The sequence below is a fragment of the Impatiens glandulifera genome, chromosome 1 (genome assembly GCF_907164915.1).
Source record: "Impatiens glandulifera chromosome 1, dImpGla2.1, whole genome shotgun sequence".
Lineage (NCBI taxonomy): Eukaryota > Viridiplantae > Streptophyta > Magnoliopsida > Ericales > Balsaminaceae > Impatiens > Impatiens glandulifera.
Window position 1 is genome coordinate 138662464 of NC_061862.1, and position 22526 is coordinate 138684989.

Below are 22526 nucleotides of genomic sequence, written 5' to 3' on the forward strand. Positions count from 1 at the left end.
AAAAATTAATTTACTTAATTTTTCTATCAATTTCTCCCTTTTTGATTATTTAGAATAAATATTCAAAACATGTAATATATGGCCGGTTTTAAAAACATGAGTTTGATCGTTTTGAGAAAAATATGTTAAAAACCTATTAGAGAGAGCTAAGTAACCAAGTTCTGAGACATAATAAAACATAATTGTTTAAAGTAAACAAAGAAAGAGTTTAGGGCTTGGATGATTCCCCCTTGTGTTGCTCCTTTTCCTGCTCCTTCTCCAACCGTCTTCTTTCTTCTTCTTGCCTTGCTCTGTGTTCTCTAGCACGTCTTTCGGCATCGATCAGCACACCGGCCCATACACTTGAATGACCGGTACCCTTATTCTTGAGATTGAAGTTGGCACAAATTGGCTTTGGTGGTGGAGGCGGTGGAGTGTTTGAAGGTCTGAAGCTTGGATTTGCTGTGGATTCTCCGGTTGTCCTTCTCTTCCGTTGATTGAGTTCCTCCGGATCTTCTTCTTCTTCCTCATCAAGCAGTTGTGCATTTATCACGACTGGTAAGGCTGTTTTCTGTTCTGCCCGTTTCATCACATTCTTAACTGCACTTCGCTTCTTCTTGTTCCTTGTATTCATGGAGTGGGACGGTTGAGCCAATGAAAGATCCTGGACGTTGCCCTGCTCCTCCTCGTTGCATTGTTGGGCAAGCTCATAGTCTTTATCTTCAATTTCCTTTTGTATCCGTTCCCTTTCGATCTCTTCCTCTTACATTTTCTTTGCGGTTTCAGCATCCTTTTCGATTTGCGTCAGAGTTGTGGTGACTTGAACCTTGGACATTTCCCCGATTTGAATAGCCATTGCCTGCAGCATGTCAACTAAAGGAGCGGTTGCGGTTTTGACGGACTCGGCAATCATGGCTTTTACTGTTGTCTGCATGGTCGTGTCCATCATGGTTTGTAGAGAGTTTGACAGTTTATCTTCAGCCACTGCAATTCTTTCGTCGGTTACGGCTTTGAAATTTCCAATGCAAGAGTCAACCGTTTCAGCCATCGCTTGCTTGATTTGATCTATTTCCAGAGATTTGACCGGTTGAGAGGCTTCTTGTTCCAAGTTTTCAGAGGTTCCGGATGTCTCACCACTTATAAAGAAAGGCTTACTTTGATATAATTCAGCATTGTTGAATTGACGTTGGCAACTTTTCCACCACTGCAAGTCAAGACGATCAAGATTTCGCACAAGCTGTTCACGTACCCCAAGAAATCGTTCGGCCATTCTCATTTCGATCGGGTTTAGCGTCTTTCCCTGGGTGTTTTGAAAAGCATTTTCAACAGCCTGTAACCGAGCATTTTCAAGGATTACCGGAGCTTTGTTAAACGCCGGTTGGATTAGGTTGGTGTTAGCTAGGTTAAGAGCCCTTTCTTCCAGTAGGATGAGCTTGTCCCATTGTTTGTTCCCACTAAAACCTGGAAGCATGTCGGCTAACTTAGTTTCGCATCGGAGCTTCACCCATAAGATGTATGGCGCTAGCGCATCACTTGCCCATTTGTTCATGTCTTGAATAAGCTCCTCGAAAATCTCATTTTCTTGCTCTATGGTGTATGGAATCTCGTCCCCGGTTATGTCTTCATGTTGAGCATCGGTTTGCATCGTGCCTGTTCCGGTTGCCGTTGTTTCTTCAATCAGGATGCCTTTGCCTTTGTTTACCTGAGTGGATCCTTCAGGTGTTGAGGCTGGTTGGTTTTCTGAGATCATCTTCCCTCCTGCGGAACCGGAAGGTTCCCGTTCTTCAATATTTTCCTCCTGAACCGGAGGTGCAATTTCTGTTGATTTGGTCGTCTCATCGACCGGTTGAGCTTCTGTCTGATCAGGTACTTCAACCTGATCATTTGGCTTTCGACGACTTGAAACATCGTCCTCTTCGGTTTCTCTTGTGATCTCTTGGACCACATTCTGAATTGCTTCTGAGGTATTCAAACCCACATCGGCCAATACCTCTTCGACTTGCTTACTGGGTGACTTGGAGGTTGCAGAGTGAACGTTTACCTCTGCCTCCTCCTTGGAATCTGACTTGTTCTCCTTGCTCCCCGACGATTCGGTTTGCCTTGGAGAATGAGATGAAGTGGGAACGGGAATAACTGTGTTGAGTGGGATGGGCTGAAAAACATCTGCGGTTCTTTCCGGTGGATTGTCCGAGGAAAGCGTTTTCTCGGAGTCCGCCGGTTTCTTTGAACTCTTCTTTGCGGCTACCTTCTTCCTCCTTTTTGGTTCTGGTGGTACTTCTGCTTCAACCGCTTTTCTTGACGGTTTCTTCTGTCTGGTTTCTTCTTCAACTGGAACCGATGAACTGGCTCCCTTGGAGGATTTAGTCTTTGAGGATTTATGTTTGATCGTCTTCTCTGTTTTTTTCGATCATTGACTCAGAGTCAAGGATGTTGGAGATCGGAAGCGACATGCCTTCACCGAGTTCCACTTTGAGAAACTCAAGAATTTTGACGATTTGCATAGCATAGGCCTGCACCCGGTCATCTTTCTTTATTACCATTTGACAGAACTCTTCGTATATGACGTACCCCCAGTCTACCTTGTCACCGCGGAAAATAGCTAACAGCATTCTAAGTTTATGTTTTGTGAGGTTGTCGAAATTACCTCCCCTTCCTTGAAGTGATTTGGCGATGACGGTTACTAACCATCTGTATTCCGGTTTGAGCTTGATCTTCCGGCTGGAGTGGATCACTAGATCCTGACCTGAGAAAGATACCACCAACCGGGCAGCATTTGATTCTGCATCGGTTAAGTCAATCTTTAGGTCCGAACCTGTGTTGGGCAGACCAAGGGCTTCCGCAAAAATCTCTTCGGTGATGAGGACGGCCTTCCCGTTGACAGTCGCCGAGATCTTCCTCTTCGACAGTGTCGCCGTCGCCAAGAACTCTGTCACTGCCGCCGGATGGATGGTGAACGGACCAGAAAGAAATTTCTCTAACCCAGATTCTCGTAGAAGTTGAAGAACAGCCTTGTTCTTATCGTCAGCATCCTCGTCAATATCTGCGAAATCTACTTGCAACATCCATTGAAATGGAGCTTTGCCTAGATCCATGATAGTATTTGAGAGAGGAAGATGAAGAGCGATGATGATCGGAGGGATGAATGCTTTTGAAGTTCTGGAAATCTTAGAGAGAGAAAGCACGTGTGTCGAATGGGCTGATTTGAACTTATATAGATGACGGTTCCAAGCGGTTTTGAATATGAACCGTCACTTTGATGTTTTTGGCGCCAGTTTTCCCTCCAAAAAGTTACTGCGGTATTTTTCGGCGGTAAAAACGGAAATTCGATGGGCTGTAAACTCTGAGAGGTAAAACTGTGGGCGGTTAAGATTTTTTCAAATTTTTATTTTTTGCTAGGTTAACTTTAACATTTTGTATAAGTTTAAAAAAAAAAAAAAACCGGAAGGAGTACTGTGAATGAAAAATCGAGGACTTTTTAAGAATTGAAATATTTCATTAATATGAGAAAGGAAATTATTAGCATAGGAGCGGTTCTGGTCGTACAGCAAAATGACCAGAAACCGGAAAGAAAACGAAAAGAAAGAGAATTATTCGGTGAACCATCCTCCTTCCAACCTCCTTTCATACCACTTCTCCATGGTGTTTTGAGGAGACCGTTCCTGAATTCTTAACACACATCTATAGATCATGTCTATTGTGATGGTGTTGAAGGATCCAACTGGAACACCTTTTCCAAGGTTGCGACGCTTGGACATGAGAAACCGGGTGATCTGAGGAGCGTAGTTGATCCTTCCTCTTTTACCGGTCATAAGCTGCTTCAGCTTATTGAAAAGATAGGACGCCCAGTTGATGGCGGAGTCGCGGATGATGGCTATCATAATATTGAATGCCTCCCGGCTGTAGTTCTGATTGGGCATTCGGCCTATGATAGACCTTTGGACCAAATCGTGAAAGACTTGGTAGTGAGGAGCGAGATCTTCTTTCTTCCCAAAATCCTTAACAGGAGTGTATGAAGAAGAGAAGATTTTGAAAAAGGTTTCCTTAGCAGGTAAATACGGCGTCGGAAAATCAGAGAAACCTTCCGTTGGAAGGTGAAAGAAGGTGGCGAATTCCTCCTCAGAAAACTGGAGGAACTGACCGTCGATGATGGTGCGAATGCTGCCATCATCCAAAATGTGACCGTTATTGTAGAATTCGCACACCTCCTCCACGAGGATGAGGTCCGAACCCTTGAGAAAGCCTTGCAGGCCAGACTCTATGATATGCTGAAAGATGCAATCATAGTATGCGCTATGCTTGATGTCTTCAAAATCAATGATCAGGGTGTTTCTTATCTCGGCAGACATGATAATGAGTAGTGAAGAGAGTTTGAGAGAGTTCTTGAGCTTCCGAGTTTTTAGAGAGAGGAATACTTGAAGGTGTGTTTGAAAATGAAAGTTGAGTCCCCTTTTATAGCCTGGAATGAATGAGAGCATTTAATGAGAGGTTTTGAAAAATCTAGCCGTTTATGCTTAGTCATTAATGTTTTTGTGATTTTTCCAAGAGAATAAAGGCACGTCTTGTCAAATCAAGTCAGGCATGCTTTTTGATAATGAGGATTTATGTTTCCAAGAGTGATATGTTTTATTTTGATACGACGCATTGAATATTTTAGATTTTGACTTGGAAAGGAAAGACATCTGATTCATTAATTGGAGTACGAAACCGGTAGTACAACAAAAGTACCGGTTTTGTAAAGAAAGGATAAAAGAAAAGAGGAAGGACAGGTTAGACATTTGATGACTCAGCCGCTTGAGCATTTGAAGCCTCGGCCGCTTGAATTCTTCTGGCTTTAACCGCTTCCCACCGGTCGATCATCTCTTGTACTCGTTCTTTGGTGAGCACGTGCCTTGGGTGAAGAGTGACGAAAGCTCCGGAGTGGATGTCCAGACTTGCACAGAAACCGCTCAGCTGAGGAGCGTAGCCGGTTTTGTTGGAGAGAAGCATCTTCTTCAGGTTACTGAAGATGATCCAGGACCAGTTGACCGGTGTCCCAACCGTTACGGCGATCATCATCTCGAAAACCCTTTGGGTGTAATAGTAACTCTTCTCTCTGCACAAGACAGATTTTCCCAGAATCTCGCAGAGAATCTGGTACTTGTGAGAAAGTTGACTCTTAGCACCCCAGGGTTTAACCGGGATGTCAGATCCTGAGAACCGGCGACACATCTCTTCCATTGTCACCGGGGAGTAAGTTAGATCGGTTACCCCTTCATTAGGCAAACCGCAATATACAGCGAAATCCGTCTCGCTGAATAGGAATTTTTGACCGTAGACCTGTGCAACGAGTATATCTCGATGCACTTCTTTCGCGGTCTCAAACAGTTCTTCGACTACAAGGTAGTCGATGATGAACCTATTCTCAAGAAAACTTCTTAGCCCGCTCCTTTCTATGGCTAAGAACATTTCTTTTACTTCATGATCCTCATATTGGTAGATTGATTCAAAATCTGTCAATAGGATTTTCTTGGCTAGGGAGTTGGTATTCATGTTTTTGAGAAAGAGAGGATTTTATCTCAAGAGTAATACTTCTGAATAGTGAACTTGTGATGTTTTGAAAAGGATTAAGGATGGTTTATATAGCCCGGGGATTCGGCTTGATCTTTAATGAGGTTAAGCATGCCTGATGATGTCATCAGCTATTTAATAGACTTAACTTGTTGAAGTAACTAATGGTTATTTCCAAGGTAAATCTAATAATTACTAAGATAGCAATGATGAAAAATATCTATCGACAAGATGTTAGTCTCCCTTTCTTGATGATGGACACATGTCGTCATCTTGATTGTGGTAGACTTGTTTTTATTAATTATAGGCTTCATTTTTCAAAACATGCACGAAAACTCAGTTAGTCATCTCAGATTAACCGGAAAAGTTCATTTCATCAGACCAGAGTGCATATGTACTAAGCGGTTTTCCATGACCGGTTTTAGTAGGATATTTCCGTTTGTGAAGAAAAGTTGATTAATGTCAACAGTTGTTCAACTTTGGATTTGTTTTATCCACTTCAACCCGGTTATTTCAACCGTATAGTAAACATACATTTGATTTGAAATTATGAAGTAATCGGGCATAACCGGAGACTTCCTCCCGGTTGGCATATTTGATTTATTAGTGGCCTATTTGAGTATGGTTTGAGAAGCTTTAGCTTCTCCCTGAACGCATATCCCGGTTTTATATACAAGCATGCATGATGATTATATTAATTGATTAAGATTGGTAAGACCCAAGATATTTCGAAAGTGTGAAAACTTAGCTTCCTGTAGCGGTTTCGTGAAGATGTCCGCTACTTGTTGCTCGGTCGACACATATTCCAGCCGGATGTGTTTCTCCTGAACATGCTCCCGGATGAAATGGTGTCGGATGTCAATATGCTTTGTTCTTGAGTGTAACACCGGATTGTATGTGATTGCTATGGCGCTGGTGTTGTCACAAAAGATTGGAGACTCCTTGGCTTCTATTCCGAAATCCATGAGTTGCTGTTGAATCCAGAGGAGTTGTGCACAGCAGCTTCCAGCCGCTAGGTACTCCGCCTCTGCGGTTGAAGTTGTAACGGATGTTTGTTTCTTGCTGCTCCAAGTGACTAACCGGTCACCCAGAAACTGACAGGTTCCACTTGTACTCTTTCTGTCGATTTTGCATCCCGCGTAATCGGCATCTGAGTAGCTTATTAGATTGAAGCTCGAGTCTTTTGGGTACCAAAGTCCCACTTCTTGAGTTCCCTTCAGATATTTTAATATTCTTTTGGCCGCCGTATAATGAGATTGCTTTGGATTTGCTTGGAACCTTCCGCACACTCCAACCGCAAACAGAATGTCAGGTCGGCTTGCCGTGAGATACAACAGCGATCCGATCATTCCTCGATATGCTGTGATGTCAACGGCTTGACCATCTTAATCTTTGTCCAGCTTCACAGAAGGACTCATTGGCGTAGCCGCTTCGGCACAGGTATCCATCCCAAATCTCTTCAGCAGTTCGGCTGTATACTTTGGTTGGCTTATAAAGATTCCGGCTTCAATCTGCTTGACCTGAAGTCCTAGAAAGAAACTCATTTCCCCCATCATACTCATTTGAAATCTATCAGTCATCATTTTCGAAAATTTGTCACATAATTTTGAATCGGTTGATCCGAATATGATGTCATCAACATAAATCTGAACAAGTAAAATTTGTTCCTTTCTTTCAAATTTGAAAAGGGTTTTGTCTACCGAACCGATTGTAAATTTGCGATCGAATAAGAATTGAGTCAAAGTATCATACCAAGCTCTTGGAGCTTGTTTCAAACCGTAAAGGGCCTTATTCAGCCGGTAAACGTGATTTTCATGTTCTGGATTTTTAAAACCTGGAGGTTGGTTAACATACACTTCTTCATTTACTTTACCGTTTAGAAAAGCGCTTTTTACATCCATTTGATAAACTTTGAAATTTTTGAAAGCTGCATATGCTAAGAATATTCTAATGGCCTCAAGTCTAGCTACAGGGGCGAATGATTCTTCAAAATCAATGCCTTCTTCCTGCTTATAGCCTTGAGCCACTAACCGGGCTTTGTTCCTCGTAACTAAACCGTCTTCATTGAGTTTATTTCTGAATACCCATCGTGTGCCTATAACCGGTTTATTTTTCGGTCTAGGGACTAGGTACCAGACTTTATTTCTCTCAAACTCGTTTAATTCCTCTTGCATTGCCAAGATCCAATCTGGATCTGACAGTGCTTCATCCACCTTTTTCGGCTCAACTTGTGATATGAAAGCAGAGTTTCCATAGTGATCCAAATTTTGTTGCCTAGTTCGGACGGGTGAGGATATGTTACCTATTACTAGTTCAAGAGGATGATTTTTGTTCCTTCTGAGGTTAATCCGAGACGTGTCTACCAAGCTTTCGGTTGGCTGATCAAGGTTAGACTGATCGGTAGGTTGAACACAGTCAGACCGACCGATTTCTTCAGTAGAAACTGAAGCGTCAACTTTCTGCGGTAAAGCAGCTTGATCAGGCTGAATTTCAACATCAACCGCTTGGTCCTTGACAAAGCGTCTAAAAACCGGAACCTCATCTTCATCATCAGAATAGATATTGAAATTTTCCATTCTGTTGTGAAGGTCGAAGAGTAATGCAGTGTTTCGCTCAACCGATTCATCGAAAACAACGTGTGCGGTTTCTTCAACTGTTAAAGTCCTAGTATTGTATACTCGGTAGGCTTTACTTACAGCTGAATATCCCAACATTATTCCCTCATCGGATTTAGCATCAAAAGCGGTCAAGTAATTCTTGCCGTTATTGTGAACAATGCATTTACTACCAAAAATTCGAAAATACCGTACACTTGGAACTTGATCAAAATAAATTTCAAAAGAAGTTTTCGAAAACCGTTTAGTTACTAAAGATCGATTTTGCGTATAGCAAGCGGTATTGATGGCTTCAGCCCAAAACTTTTGAGCGATACCCGAATCGGCTATCATTGACCTTGCGGCTTCCTTGAGAGTTCGGTTTCTTCTCTCAGCCAGGCCATTTTGTTGAGGAGTTCTGGCACTAGACAACTCGTGCCTAATACCGGAATCATCAAGAAAAATATTTAAATTACTGTTTATAAACTCAGTTCCTCTATCACTTCTGATTTTGTTTACTTTAATAGATTTTTCATTTTGTATTCTCAAAATCAGTTTAATCAAGTTTGGAGTTGCTTGACTCTTAGAAGCTAGGAAAGTAACCCAAGTAAATTTGGAGTAATCATCGATAACCACCATAGTATAATGCATGCCTCCTAAACTGGTTACTTTAACCGGACCAAACAGATCCATATGCAAAAGTTCTAAACATCTTTCAGATTGATAATTTCCTTTATTTTTGAAAGATGATTTCACTTGTTTCCCCATTTGACATGCAGCACATACTTTATCTTTTGAAAACTTAACATTTGGAAAGCCGTGAACCAGTTCCTTGGAACAAATAAAGTTAATCGTTTTGAAATTCAAGTGATTTAGCCGTTTATGCCAAAGCCAGTTTGGGTCATTTCCGGCTATCATACACACAGGTTTTTCGAAATCAGTTTTCCAGTTCACTTTGTAAATGTTTCCTATCCGGTTACCGGTTAGCAAAGTGTCATTATTTTGATTTTTGACCAAGCATGAGTTTTTATGAAATTCAACTTTGTAGCCCACATCACACATTTGGCTTATGCTTAACAGGTTAAAGCTTAGTTTTTCTACTAATAGTACATTATTTATGGATAGATCACCGTGGACAATCTTACCCTTGCCCACGGTTTTACCTTTTGAGTTATCCCCGAATGTGATGAATGCTCCGGTTTCATACTTGATGTCGGTCAGTAGCTCCTTGTTTCCGGTCATATGCCTTGAGCATCCACTGTCCAAGTACCATTCAGAATTCTTTAACCGGTTGCTCCTCCTAACCTGCAACAAACAATTATTTACACCTTTTTAGTACCCACATTTAGTTGGGTCCATGGTTGATTAGTCCCTTTGGGATCCAGACTTGAATGAGTCGGATCACTTTCCCGGTTATTGTTTTGATAGTATTTGGCTTAACTTCTTGGTTGTTGCTCAAGAATGCCTTATGTGGTGATGGGCTTATTTGATGTCGGTTTTTATTATTTTTATTTGGTTTCCGGTTGACTTTCCTTCTCTCAGGATGAAGCCATTTCTCAGATTCGTTAGGGCCTACATACTTAAGCGTTTCTTCCGGTTTTAGGTCATTTTCGGTTTGTGAACTTTTGACAAATTTTATAAATGGAAGATTATTTTTCGTTAGTTTCATCCCGTTGGATTGTTTTGTTTCATTTTGTTTACTTGGTTCATAGCCGATACCATATCTACACTTCGGATGTCTTTTATAATTACACATTTGCTTCACTGCTTGACGTGATCTCTCCCACGCGGCCGTGACATACATTGCTCGTTCATCAGTTTCAGTTACCGGTTGAACTGTCTCCTCATTATCTGAGAGTAGTTCATCCGATTCATACGTTTCGATTTCACATGTTTTATCATATTCATTATTTATTTGTTCGGTTTTAGGTTCTACAGGGGTTGGTATATACGCAGATATATTTCTGAACTCAGCAACCATTTGGTTGAGTGCAGAAACTAGATCTTCTTTAGTAAACTCATCAGAAGAGAAATCAAATACCTCTTCGTCGTTTGCCATGAAGCAGGTTACTTTCTCTTCACCATCTTCATTATCAGAGTATGCCCACTCACTTCCACCGTCGGATGCAATGAGAGCTTTTTGAATTTCTTTTCCTTCATCAGCATGTTGATCATTATTTCTTCGGTAGTCATTTCGTTGGTTATTGTTGTTTCCCCGATAATTGTTTCCTTGATAGTTGTTTCCCTGATACCGGTTGCCTTGATAGTTATTCCCTTGATAATTATTTCCTTGATAATTTCCTTCCGGTTTTCTATCGTCTCTTCTTGGTTTTCTACATTCTGACCTGAAATGTCCAAAACCATCACAGTTATAACATCTCTTGTTTGATTTATCTACATAGTTATAATTAAAATCATTATTAGATGGTGGCTGGCTCTTCTTCATGAATTTCCCGAATTTCTGGGCTAGCATTGCCATCACATCGTCGGTTATTTGATCGGTGTTTTTGACTGGAGCCGGTGCGGTTGATATTGGAGCCGCCGGTTCCACCGATGTGACCAAAGCTCTTGTTGCGGTTGATGTGGATGCTTCATCTTCGATCCGAGACTTGATCTCGAATTCGTAGGCTTTCAAGTCCTCAAACACATCATGCAACTTCATCTGCCCAAGGGTACTTGATTCCCTCATCACCATGGTCTTGATATCCCACGTGCTTGGCAAAGATCTTAAAGCTTTGATGATCACTTCTCGGTTGTCATACTTCTTTCCGAGTGTTTGAAGCTCGTTTACTACGCTGGTGAACCGGTTGCTGAATTCCTTCATATTTTCTCCCGGTTTCATCCTTATGTTTTCATACTTCTGCGTAGCCACCAAGATTTTGTTCTCATTGGTTCTTTCATTTCCCTCGTGGATCTGAATAATCGTTTCCCAGGCTTCCTTTGTATTTTCGCACTCTGATATTTTGTTCAACGTGTTGTTATCTATAGCTTTATAGATATGCCTCATGCAATGGTTGTCCAGGTTGCTTCTTCTCCGATCTTCACTCGTCCACTGGCTTTCCTCATTGTTGATCTTGATCGGTCCCTCTTTCAGGACTCGGCTCATCTCATCATCTAACGTAATCAGATGTAGATACATTTGTTTCTTCCAACTGCTAAATGCTTCGCTGTTTAGCATTGGCGGCTTGTCGCTGTGGGTCATGCTTCCCATCTTCTTAGGTTGCTTGAGTGCTAAGAACCTCGCTCTGATACCACTTGTTAGGATCGGGGACGCCCTTGGAGGACTGGGGTGTTTTCCGGTTTCAGGAAGGGTGGCCGCTTACACAACACAACACACAATTTGGTGATAGTCCGGTTAGAGACTAAAACCGTTCTCAGCACTGCACAACCTGTCACAGACTCTTGAACTGGGTTCAAGAGCGGAAATGTCTGTTTCAGGTTGAAGCAACGTTTGCGACTTTAGATGATGTTTAAGAAGGAGTCGGTTTAATGGAGGTGAGTGACCGGTTTTAGGAGTATGATTAGTTTGCGGTTTTCGTTAAGAAAGCGGGAAATGAAAGTGAAGGAAAGAACACGAGACGAAGATTTGTTTATGGATGTTCGGAGCAAACCCTCCTACGTCACCCCTTCCTCTCAGGTTATGAGAAGGATCTCCACTAACTCTTTAGAGTTACAATTACACTTCCGGTCGAGCCCAACTTCGCTACTCGCCGGTTACACCAAACTCACACTTTGATGTAATACAACTACTTAACACAATAACACACAAAGAACTTCCGGTTTTAGGCACACCGGTTTTGGAATGCAGGACTTTATCTCTCTAGAATTTATTGCTTTATGACTTTCAGAATTTATGATGCTCACAACTACAACTACCGAACTGCTTTGAATGAAGACGTTTGATCTTCCTTTTATAGCTGAAAGTAGCTAACGGCTACTTTCTTCTCTCTCTTCTGGATTGGTTGATCGTCATCACGCCTGTTTGCAGAAAGGTTGCTTGCACGCTTCAACTTCCTCAACACCTGGCATTCATGCAGCAGCTCTGAGCATAAGATGACATAGCCGGTTTTCAGATTGAGACACGTGTTGAACATCCGCCTCCGGTTGTCAGCATCGGATCAACAAAGCATCAATTCTTTCCTCGCATGCTTCTGATCGGATCCGATCTTCTTTTATTCTTTCGAGACACGTTTCTTCCGTCATGGTACGTCACTCTTGAAGTTTGAATCTTTTAACTTTTGTTCTGAACCATCCGGTTTTTTTTGTGCCTTGTGCTGTATCATCCGGTTGGAGAGTAAAATCTTTCTTCTTCGTTAGCCGGTCGCTTGAGAGAGTAGAACCGGTTCCTCTGATCTTTAACTTGATCACTTGAGACTGGTTTCTTTGAAGTGGTAGCAACCGGTTTTTGATTCCCCAACCGGTTCATACGGTTTTTAGAAGTACCTGCACATAAAGATTAACCTCTGTTTAGTTCGTCTGGCCGGTTCCAAAATTAACCTACTTAATTTTTCTATCATATGGTCTAATGATGTAAAGAATTAGACGGATGGTCTAATGAATACACGGAATTAGACGTAAGTCTAATAGAATTAGACGTACAGTCTAACTCATCGGAGTTAGACGTGTAGTCTAATAGATGTAAAGAATTAGACGAATGGTCTAATGAATACACGGAATTAGACGAAAGTCTAATAGAATTAGACGTACAGTCTAACTCATCGGAGTTAGACGTGTAGTCTAATAGATGTAAAGAATTAGACGGATGGTCTAATGAATACAAGGAATTAGATGTGCCAGTCTAATGGTTATTGAATAATTAGACGTGTGGTCTAATTAATTAAAGTTAGACGTGCGTCTAACTCCTTCAGACAAAGTCTGAGGTAGAACCGGAATTAGACGTGCCAGTCTAACTCAGTGGTGTTAGACGTGTCAGTCTAATGGTTATTGAATAATTAGATGTGTGGTCTAATTAATGAAAGTTAGACGTGCGTCTAACTCCTTCAGACAAGTCTGAGGTAGAACCGGAATTAGACGTGCCAGTCTAAATCAGTGGAGTTAGACGTGTCAGTCTAATGGTTATTGAATAATTAGACGTGTGGTCTATTTAATGAAAATTATATGTGCGTCTAACTCCTTCAGACAAGTCTGAGGTAGAACCAGAATTAGACGTGCCAGTTTAACTCAGTGGAGTTAGACGTGCCAGTCTAATGGTTATTGAATAATTAGACGTGTGGTCTAATTAATGAAAGTTAGACGTGCGTCTAACTCTTTCAGACAAGTCTGAGGTAGAACCGGAATTATACGTGTCAGTCTAACTCAGTGGAGTTAGACGTGCAGTCTAATGGTTATTGTAATTATACGGGAGTCTAATTCTATTAAACCAGACGGTCTAATAGACGTTTTTATATTAGAAGGAGATGACCTATTTCATTAGACTGATTTTTACAATCCGTCTAACTGAAATACGTCTAATGCTCAGTTTAAGTAGTACGCTTGAATCTAACATTTCTCCTACCCATGTGCTATAGTTGTACCCTACTTCTACTCCACTTTCTAGTGAAGATTAGTACAACAACTATATGCATCCAATCATGAAATGCCACGTAAGAGAATTTTCTTCACATTACCCGTTTTGCAGGTACATCCCTAATGGAATATTCGGCGCACTACCAGTTCTGTACGGCCACGATCCTTGTGCTCAGAACCTGCTGTGTACAATGGAGTCTTTCCAATGGAAGAGTGTCACGTATCATTCTTGAAGTTTCGACCGTTAGCTCCTGCTTAGTATTTAATCAATCCTAAGGACAACGGACGAAGCACCTTGCCTAGCCTTAACAAGTCTCACGAACAAGCAATCTGATTTTGCAGAAAGAGAAACTACTCAATCATCTTCCTTACCGAATTCAAACTGTGAAGCTTCTTTCTGATTGTACTGTGTGTGAATCGAGAGAGAGAGCTAGAATTAAAGCATCTTTAGCTGAGTGATATTCTTCATCTTGTAATTGAACAGAAAGTGTTCTGTTCAATAGTGAGATAAGTGTGTGTAAACTGTATTTGATTCTAATCATCTTATAGTGAATCCTTCCGGTGGTTGGAAGAATGGGTGACGTAGGAGAGTTTCTCCGAACATCCATAAACAAACGGTTGTGTTCTTCTTTTCTGTCATCCTTTCATATTTCATCTTGTGCTTCAAACCCAAGTAAACAATTCCGCCTTAAATCCGTTTCAAGTATTTACACAAGTTTGCGTAGAATAGAAAGCGAATTAAATCCCTAACAGGAATTTTTTCAAACTGTTTTTCATAAGCCTTCATCCTTAGCCAGACCCCCGTCTCTATCGATAACGCCGATCCTATCAATTGGTATCAGAGCCTTGTTTCTATTCTCAAGTCTTTCCTGAAATATGTCGAACATACCCAAAGATGTCAGTGCTACAAGCATTCCAACCTTCTCTCGTGCAAACTACATTGTTTGGAAGAAAAGAGTTCGTGCTCATCTCTCTTCTCTTCATGATGACATGTGGAGTGTTGTCACAGAAGGTCCTATCAAGATTGATAAGGAGAAGGCCGACTGGACCGCTGATGAAAAGAGGCAGAATAACCTCAACAACATGGCTCTTGATGTTCTGTACAGATCTCTCGATGACAGTATGTTCAACTACATCATCGAATGTGACACTGCCAAAGAGGTCTGGGACAGACTCACTCAACTATGTGAGGGCAACGAGCAAACCAAAGAAAACAAGATCATGGTTGCCACTCAACAGTTCGACAACTTCAGAATGCGTCCTGGTGAAACAATGAACGATTTCGACACTAGATTCAGCAAGATCGTCTCCTCTCTGTCCATTTTAGGCAATACATATAGCAACCGGGAGCTTGCTATCAAGGTCATGCGTGCTCTTCCAAGAGAATGGGACATAAAGACTATGGTGATGAGAGAATCCAAAGATTTTAACAAGATCTCTCTCTTTGATCTCTTCACTGACCTAAAAGCCTATGAGTTCGAGTTGAACTGTAGGGTGGAAGAAGATCAACCCACGTCTGTTATCATTGCCAAGGCGCTGGTGACTGCTGAAGAGCCACCTACTGCTCCGGACGTGAAGATGGCAGCTCAGCAGCTGAGCAGCGATGCTATGTCTCTCTTTGTGAAGAAGTTTGGCGACTTCATGAAGAAGAGCTACTCTAACTCTAACTCAAACTCTTCAAATTCTAATGATAATAGAAAATCTAAAGCTAATGTTACTTGTTTTAACTTTGGTATTAAAGGTCATTATGCATCGAAATGCCGGAAGCCAAAGCGTGAAGATGCCAAGGATGATGGAAAAGAGCTGAAGGCTCTTATGGCTGGTGACGGAAAGAACAGACGAAGCAGCCGTGGTTCGTACTTCTCATCCAGTGAAAGTGATGAAGAAGACGTAGCTTGCTTCATGGCCAGAGAAGATGAAGAAGGAACTCAGGAGACTGAGGTATTTGATTTTTCTTCCGAAAGGTTTTCAAGGGAACAACTGGTAGCTGCGCTAGATGACATGGTCATCGAGTACAGGAAGCTAGCAGAATCTCTAAATGAAACTAAATCTTCATCAGATTTAAATAAACCAAATCTGTCTAAAGAGGAAGAGTCAAATGATTTTGAAAAGAAGATTGAAGAGATCTCATATGAGAATGAGATACTCAAGGAACAGATTCAAACTCTTTCATCTGAAAACAAAAGGCTTAACTATGTTGTTAATGCATGGACAAGATCTGGTGATGCTGTCAAATATCAGATCAGCATGTTGAAATCTGCTAGATTTAGATCCGGTTTGGGATATAACATCAATGATCCTAATCTGTCATGCAAAAAGTTAAAACCAAATTACAAACTTAATCCAATAAGTTTTGTCAAAGGAAGTATGACTGACATTGAATCTGATCTTATTCATGAAGAAGTTGCTCTCAAAAATGAAATAGTTTATGTACCACCGACTATTAGCTGGCTTAAGAATATGCTAGAAAAAGTAATAAGTCTGGTAATTTAAAACTTGACTTTAAGTCAAGGAGTTTTAAAAGAAAATCTTCTTCAAAAGTCAAAGGATCAGTGGCTAGGAGGAAGTCATCTGCTAAGTCAAAATCTTATGCATTAATCATAACACAAAATGGGAAATCCATTAGAATAACTCAAATATGGATTCCTAAGGGACTAATTGATCGAGGACCCAATTAAGTATGGGTACCAAGGTTTGTAAATAGTTTATTTTGTAGGTGATGCAGGAGGATAGCAGGAAGGAACTTAAAAGAGTACTCCTCTGAGTACATAGCTTGGAAGATCAACAATTGCACTTGCCATTTTGGAAGAATAAATGTTTTTATTTGTTAAAATATTTTTGGTCTTTAGACCACAAAAATTGTTTATTAAACTCTAAATGTCCATATTCATAATGAGAGGGAGAAATTACTTTGGAAGTAAAGATACTCTCTAGACGAATATCCTTAATCGGTCTAATTAGACAAGGGTGTCTAAAAGAAACAGTATGTACTTAGACGTATTTTTTCTCATAATCAAAACATCTAAGTCTATATGTTGAGGTGTTATACCTACGTAATTAGACGGACACGTCTAATAGACGTTAGACATTTTTACGTCATGAGCAAAGGATGCTCACGTCTAATAAACACACATCTAACACGTGGTGTTTATGCGGAATTAGACGTACACGTCTAATAGACATTAGACGGATTTTTATAAACACGGAATTAGACGTATGCGTCTAATAGACTCATTCGTCTAATAAACGTTGTGTAAAATTGATTTATGGAGTAAGAAAAACGTCTAACTATGTGCCGATTAGACTGATCAAGGACAGCTGTCCCATGTTGAGAGCTATCTGCTTTTCCCGCTCAAAAAATCAAACAATCATCTCTTAATAACATGAAGACACGTGTCTATCAAGTTAGAGAAAATGACTAATATACCCTCAATTTTAATGATGATTTCTTAAAAAAGGACGTCTAATATTTATTAATGGGCCATACCCCTAGAATAGACAGTTATTCTGTATTTTCCTCTTTCATTTATATAAGGACATTTCTGCATGAATTTGAAAGCTTCCAATATCTCGAAATCTCTAAGAACCCTAGCTTTCTTGTATTTCTCTCACTAAAACTCTCTGAAATCTCATGCCGATTCATATTTTCTCAAAATGGTGAAGAATATCACTCTCGGTCACTGTACTTTGTAGGTGGACTTTCCATCGGTGTATACGTTTGATCAACCGGAAGTGGTAAAGATGTTTCAAACCCTAGAATATTCTGGGTTAAGGATGTATTTGGGCAGACCGTTCATCTTCTACGAAGACGAAGTTCGCGAGTTCTTCAAAACGGCAGTTATGGTGGATGATTCCATCGTAGCAACCGTCAACGGAACGGAGATTTCTTTTGACGAAGCAGTCTATGCGGAGTTCTTTGAACTTCCAACGGAGGGTCATCTTTTCGACTTGGTTCTCTCTTCAGAAATCATGGAGGAGATGAAGAAAACTTTCTCTGCAGACGGTTCTAAAATCCATGTGAATGGATCCAAGAAGGTATTCAAACCGCATTTCATTCTTCTGAACGACGTGGCGGCGAAGGCGCTTCAAGGGAAGGCTAGTTCCTTCCATCTCTATAGTCAAGACCGTTTTGACTATATGTGTGCCATTTCGAAAGGGATCCAGGTAAACTGAGCTCATACCCTCTTTCAGAACTTATGTTATTCTATCAGCCAGACGAACAAGGAGAGTATAACGTATGCGGCTCAACTGAGTCATTTATTGAAGCATTTGGGGGTTCCCGTTGGTGAACCGGTGCAAATCAACTCTCCAAGAGTATTTACTGCTCTTACAGTGGCTAGCACGCTGACGAGGTTGAAGAACAACCTTAAATCTACATCTGGTGCTTCCAGCTTCCAGACCGGTGGAAAGCTTTCCACTCGATCAAAGTCTTCTGCTTCTGTTCTGTCAACAGGGGCAAAGAGAACCAAAACGGTGAACGAATCGGAGGCTAGTTCCTCTAGTATGAAAAGTCCAAATCATAAGGACTCTGAATCTGTCGATTCAAGGTTGAAGCAAGGTCCAAGCGTACTTGCTGCAACTCCAATGTCATCTCTATCCACTCCCTCAACCTATTTGAGGAAACCTTCGAGGTCTTGTGCCTCAAAGGAGAAGAAGACAAGGGCGCTTCGAGCGTCTAAATCTGCAAAGGTGAAGTCTTCTAAATCTTTGGCTGCTATTCCAAAATTTAATGTTCCCGTAGTGGAACAAGTTGAGTCTATATTCTCTCCTTTGAGAGAATCTGCTGAAGGGTTTGCTGTTGAGTCAGCCGGTCCAAATGATGAAACTATTGACAGGGCTGGGTCTCCTGTTATTCAATTTGATCGTGTAGCCGACGGTGCTACAGAGTCATCACAACCAGAAAAGGTGATGTCCTTACCCTTGTAGCTGGTGAACCCAATACTCCTGCTCCCAAAGATTCCTTGGTGGTCGGGAAAATTGTTTGTAGGGAGCTTCCTGCTGAGCTCTGTATGAAACCACAATCTGCTTTCGAACTGTTGCGCTCCAGAAAAGGGACAAGTGGAATTGTGATTGGTGAACCAAGACCCGCTCCAAAACCTGTAGAGATTGTTGGAAAAGGAAAATCCATTGCATTTCACGCTCCTGAGAAAGTATCTGAGGCAACAGGTATCGTTGACCTTATTTTGGATCAAGTTAAAGCTTTTGTTGCTAAGAAACTGGAAATTTATGAGTCCTGGTCCATGGAGAGGTTGTCCTCTAAGTACAACGACTCTCTGTCTAACGCTGCCATAGCAAAAAATGGAAGAAGAGGGTGGCAAACGAAAAGAAAGTCTTGAAATGGGCAAGAACATCAGATGTTGGTGAAGCTCTGAAGAAAAGAGAAGTGGTGGAAGCTTGCATTCTTGGAAAAGCTCTCTTTCCAATTTTTGAAGCCAGGAAAGCTAACTTCAACCCTGATATAAAAGGAGCTGATGTTGAAGCAAAGGTATTGAAGAAGTTGAATGATATCCTGGAAAGCTATGTCTCTACTGCTTCTAGACACATTCATGGCGCTGATTGCTCTGGCGCAGAACCTCTCAACGAAGAAGAAGCTATGGACATTCAAGACGCTGATGTTGATGAGCTAGATGCTTCTCTCTTGATCGAATTCGGGAATCTTTCTACCGAAGAGAGACGCATTCTAGATCAACCCTTCCAAGGACTTCCGAATGAAGAAGAAGAAAATGTGAATGTTCAAGAGCCTGAACAAGCTCTTGAGATTAATGTAGAAGATATTATTGTGGAAGACGTGACTGAGGAGTCTTTGAAAGCTCCTATTGAAGAAAACATGTTAATAACCTATGTTGCGAGAACAGAGGGTGTTCAAGAAAAAATAGCCAAGGACACTCAGCCAGAAACTGCAAGAACTGAGGGGGAACCCTCCAAAGAGAAAAACGATGAAGAAGAAAGTTCCTTATCTAAGGAGGAACAAGATCAGCAAAAACTTTCGTGAAGCCCCGTTTATTTCCCGACGGCGTTGTGGGAAGTGTTCACGAAAACCTCAACAATCCCATTCATTACACTGGAAATCTGTTTGAAAGATTTGAGAGGGCAGAAAAAGAAATTGAAGAAGAAGAACGAGAAAAACTGCTAAGAATGCCGAAATGAATCAGCCGGAGCAATCCATGCAGGTTCATACAAACTTCGAGCCTATTCAAAGCATGGCAGCAGAATCTGAAGAAGTTTCGTCTCATGAAGAGTCATCTGCCGAAGGAAACAAGGTGCTAAGATCTTTGAGGTCTATGATTTCTTCGATTCACAAGACCATGTCTCAGACAATGAATTCAAGGGAAGAAGAAAGGGAGAATTTCACAATATTTTCAAGGTCCTCACTGAACTAGATAACACCTTGAAGAAGAACACATATGAGACTCATATCGCAAACGTGAACTTCTCAAAGTTTGAAAAGCAACTTGTCAATCGTCAAACCGAATTGTTTGATATTGAAAGGCAAATCAACGATGAACGCCACAAGGAAACCTTGGAAGAATTTAGTCTAGTGAAGAATCATATGGTGGAAATTCAGAGTTGCATGAGAAGGAATGACAATGAACGTCAGGAATTTGCGGACTCCATTGCTAGGAAATTTCAAGCAAAGGAGGATGCAATAGCCAATGGTGAATGTGCTCAACCTCGACCAATTCAAGGTGAGTCAAGCAGAAGGAATGATGGTGTGTCAACTGGCACAAAATCCAGGCGAGCTCCAAGTACTGATGACAATCCTAGGCCAACCAAGAGAGGTGGTGGTCGAAGCGGTGGTGAGCGTGGAGGTAGAAGTGGTGGTGGCCAGAGTAGGCTATCCAATGTCGATCAAGGTGGACGTACCAATGGTGGTGAACGCGGTGGAAGGTCAAATACAGGCGGTCGCGGTGGTCGCGGCTATCCTCATTTCATGAACATGCTTCCCGGGCAAGAGATGAGTCCAACCGATCCTCGAGTTAAAATGGAAGAACAATGATTTCACTTCTCTTACTCTATTTAACTTTATTGAACATGGTTTCTTGATGGTTTCTCGAATACTAGTTTTTGGATGAATGATGTAAGTGAACAAGTTTTCTGTTTGTTTATATGATGAATGCATATTTTGATATATGTATGCAGGTCTACAATTTCTTCATCAAAAAGGGGGAAATTGTTGGATCAAATTATTTTGACTTAGTGTTGAAATTATTTAACCACTGATATTTTGATGATGAAATAATTTATGAGTTTTGATACAGGTGTATTGAGACGATATGTTATGAGACTTGGATCTAATGAGGATCATTAAACTGATTTTGGCCTTCATTGCATGAAATTAGACGTAAGTCTAATAGAATTAGACGTACAGTCTAACTCATCGGAGTTAGACGTGTAGTCTAATAGATGTAAAGAATTAGACGGATGGTCTAATGAATACACGGAATTAGACGTAATTCTAATAGAATTAGACGTACAGTCTAACTCATCGGATTTAGACGTGTAGTCTAATAGATATAAAGAATTAGACGGATGGTCTAATGAATATACGAAATTAGACGTAAGTCTAATAGAACTAGACGTACAGTCTAACTCATCGGAGTTAGACGTGTAGTCTAATAGATGTAAAAAATTAGACGGATGGTCTAATGAATACACGGAATTAGACATACAGTCTAACTTATCGGAGTTAGACGTGTAGTCTAATAGATGTAAAGAATTAGACGGATGGTCTAATGAATACACGGAATTAGACGTAAGTCTAATAGAATTAGACGTACAGTCTAACTCATCGTAGTTAGACGTGTAGTCTAATAGATGTAAAGAATTAGACGGATGGTCTAATGAATACACGGAATTAGACGTAAGTCTAATAGAATTAGACGTACAGTCTAACTCATCGGAGTTAGACGTGTAGTCTAATAGATGTAAAGAATTAGACGGATGGTCTAATGAATACACGGAATTAGACGTGTCAGTCTAATGGTTATTGAATAATTAGACGTGTGGTCTAATTAATGAAAGTTAGACGTGTGTCTAACTCCTTCAGACAAGTCTGAGGTAGAACCGGAATTAGACGTGCAGTCTAACTCAGTGGAGTTAGACGTGTCAGTCTAATGGTTATTGAATAAATAGACGTATGGTCTAATTAATGAAAGTTAGACGTGTGTCTAACTCCTTCAGACAAGTCTGAGGTAGAACCAGAATTAGACGTGTCAGTCTAACTCAGTGGAGTTAGATGTGCCAGTCTAATGGTTATTGAATAATTAGATGTGTGGTCTAATTAATGAAAGTTAGACGTGCGTCTAACTCCTTCAGTCAAGTCTAAGGTAGAACCGGAATTAGACGTGCCAGTCTAACTCAGTGGAGTTAGACGTGCCAGTCTAATGGTTATTAAATAATTAGACGTGTGGTCTAATTAATGAAAGTTAGACGTGCGTCTAACTCCTTCAGACAAGTCTGAGGTAGAACCGGAATTAGACGTGCCAGTCTAACTCAGCGGAGTTAGACGTGCAGTCTAATGGTTATTGTAATTAGACGCGAGTCTAATTCTATTAGACCAAGCGGTCTAATAGACGTTTTTTCTATTATAAGGAGATGACCTATTTCATTAGACTGATTTTTACAATCCGTCTAACTAAAATACGTCTAATGCTCAGTTTAAGCAGTACGCTTGAATCTAGCATTTCTCCTACCCACGTGCTATAGATGTACCCTACATCTGCTCCACTTTCTAGTGAAGATTAGTACAGAAGCTATATGCATCCAATCAAGGAATTCCACGTAAGAGAATTTTCCTCACATTACCCGTTTTGTAGGTACATCCCTGATGGAATATTCGGTGCACTACCAGTTCTGTACGGCCACGATCCTTGTGCTCGG